General features: G+C 39.1%; 1 pseudogene; it reads right to left on the reverse strand.

The window, feature by feature from the left end:
- Positions 1 to 486: 486 nt before the first annotated feature.
- Positions 487 to 2626, reverse strand: LOC149262631 (glucose-1-phosphate adenylyltransferase large subunit 1 pseudogene; annotated as a pseudogene).
- Between the last annotated feature and the right edge of the window lie 380 nt (positions 2627 to 3006).

The following is a 3006-nucleotide window of genomic DNA, read 5'->3' on the forward strand; positions in this document are numbered from 1 at the left end:
GTCACATCTTATCAATTGCTCCTGAAAAGTAGGAAACTACCCTGTTTATCTGCTTTTGGTTTTCCTCAAAGATACTCGAAACCAATGAACCATGCCCTTCTTCTTTGATTATAAAAAAATATATTAGGATGCCACATCCTTGATGTGATGTCAACCTTTTCCATGTGTGAAGACAAGACCTTCTCTAGGCTGTCTGATATATCATGAAATATATTAACTCTGATCACTTTATAACAAAACGTTTAGAGTTCAAATGTAGGTCTCTTCCACCTGTTTCTTCCTTTGTTGAATGTTGACACCTGTTACATGATCCTCTGAAGAGATTCCTTTTTCAAAATTTTCCCTTCGGTCCCTCAAAATTGGTTGACTAGGTTTTAATTATGTAGCTACAGCAGTTTCGTAGCGCGCTATGAAACTGCTGTGCGTTAGGGATCATCTTCAGAAGTTTTTAAATTCAAAAGTCTTTCAAGATTTTAGCATTCATCATCAGTTATACAACATGAATTTATGTTGAGATATGTCAAAGCAACAAGACTTCGAGAAATTTGTAGTTGGTGGTAGAAAACAGGGTTATGTGAAGATTGGCTTCTTGGCATCATAAAAACAAAACTTTGGAACCTGAGCTCCAAGAGCCAAATTTGTGCCAAAAAATGATTTGATTGTTCCTATGTCCTCCCAGTAATCATTAAAAAGATATGCCTGTACATTGCATTCTTTTGTTGATGTAGGAATAATTTCTGATCCAAAATCATTGGCAGTTGGGTATCTAAACCTGAGAAGCTTGAGAAGAATGTCTATCTTGAAGACATACACACCCATTGATGCAATGTATGGTTTTTTGTCAGCCTCATTGGGTGACAAACCAAGCACTATTCTGTCCACTTTCATAGCTTTTAGATCAGCCCCCTTTGGCTTCTCACTAAAATAAAGCAAACGACCTCTATCATCAATTTTGTAGGTCTCTAGAGGTATTTTCCCCAGCATATTGCAATTCAACACAAGCCAAACTAGATTTGAAGGCTTCATGTATCCCGTGGCTCTGCCCGACACCCTAGAACTCTCCTCCAGAATAGAAATGATCAACACCTTTTAAATCTGCAATATTGTCTGATAAGCTGTTGCTTTTAATTTGATAATTTTCATCGTCATCCACTCTAGACTCATCTTCAGCTTCTTCATTTTGACACCTTGGTAAGCACAATCTGTCTTCAACAAAATATGGATCACCATGAATAGGCTGACTTCCATCCTTACATAAACCATCTTCTCTCTCTCTATGTTCTATTCTACCACTTGGCAATACAGCACTTCGACCGTGCTGAACATGATATTTCAATACATTGTCTACCTGTAGTGGAACAGTTCTCAAGCCCTCAGAAGCACAAGTTATCACAGGATTGCTAGTTATTTGCCAACTTTTATTCACATGCGAGCCTCCCACTGTAGTTCTGCCCATTAAGTTATTGTTGCTCAACCTGTGAGATGATTGCAGTGATGAATCTTCAACTTCAATGCCAGCTGTTGGGAGGGGGTTTGGATTAGGTTGAGATTTTGAAACCCCTGGGTTACTGTAACTTGTTGTTCCAGATAAATGTTCTCTGCTTTTGGCTAGAGCACACTTTGTTGACTTGTCAAACTCTGTTGCAGTGATATTAGTGCGAGATATCAAATTCTGTCCCAAAAACTAGCCTGGATAATTTACAGTGCCATAAGAATTTGGAGAAACATAATATGGAGTATACATAAACCTCCCATCACACGAAGCCTTAGAATCGCTTTCCGGACTCTCCAAAATTCTTTCTGCCCAATTGTTGCTATAACATTCTTTGGAGTGATATCAAAGATATGGATTGAATCTACCATTGATGAATTAGAGTTACGGTCAGATGAATCACCCTTTCCAACATCATGAGGTCCTGAATCAACTACCATACTCTGATGGTCATTGAATGGCTTAGATTTACACTGATCTCGTAAACTTTGTTGTTTTTGGCTTTCATCGTGCCTTTGAATACTATCCATTGCATTTTCATGAGACCAAAATCAGAAGCACGACTGTCATTCATCGAGACACATGAAATTGTGATATCAGCCTCCTTATCAATGTGTTTCTGTAAAAAGTCCATATAGTTCATACGGTAGATATGGTCATCCGAAAAAACAATAACATGTTCTATATGCCTATTCCTCGGATCCCCAAAAAAAACCACATAAATTGCCTCACAGCATCCGTTGTGCCCTGAAACTAATTCATCCCATCTTCACCTGGAGTTTGATTTATCTATTATTTCCCCGATTGCTATGATACCATTTCGGGAAGCCTCTGGAGTTGCTCATCCATCCGCTAAAGCTGAAGGCACAAAATTGTAACATGGTACATAAGCCAATAGAGAAATAGAGACATGACTATAAGCAGATCATTCCTCTCATTTTTTATCTCTGGTTTCTGGTGTCGAAGATGTTCTGCGGGATTGCACAAGGGGACATCACAAACAGGGCGTACCTCGACTTTCCAGTAGATATCCATCAACAGAAATAGGTAGAAAGGCACCACAGTCAATAATGGCTTCAACGCGCTCTGGGCCACCGCATTGAGGCCCTTTCCCAGGCGGTCCAATAGGAGCATTGTTAACATTAATAATATTATGGCCTCTACTACTGCAGTGTACCCTAAAACAATCCATTCCAGTGCCATATATCAATAAGGAGATTGATTTCATCACCAACTACAATAAAATCTCCAAGAGATTGAACATATAGTGCAAGAATATGGCCATGATGGCCACATTCAGACTGCAACTCTCTTGAACTATCATCATGGAGCTCCCATTTTTATAACTGAATCTTTTGATTGATGCCAGCAAGCAACTTTCCATTAAATACATGTAGATTGTATACAAAACCCTTCGTCTCCTTCTCAGTAACAACTGCAAACATGTGCCATACCAAGACACCTAACGACCTAAAACACAGCGGATTCTGATAAATATGACAGCTGGGTGAGAC

This window comes from Pinus tabuliformis, chromosome 6, assembly GCF_031772625.1.
Source record: "Pinus tabuliformis cultivar Carrire ecotype Pingquan chromosome 6, CPIR1, whole genome shotgun sequence".
Taxonomy (NCBI): domain Eukaryota; kingdom Viridiplantae; phylum Streptophyta; class Pinopsida; order Pinales; family Pinaceae; genus Pinus; species Pinus tabuliformis.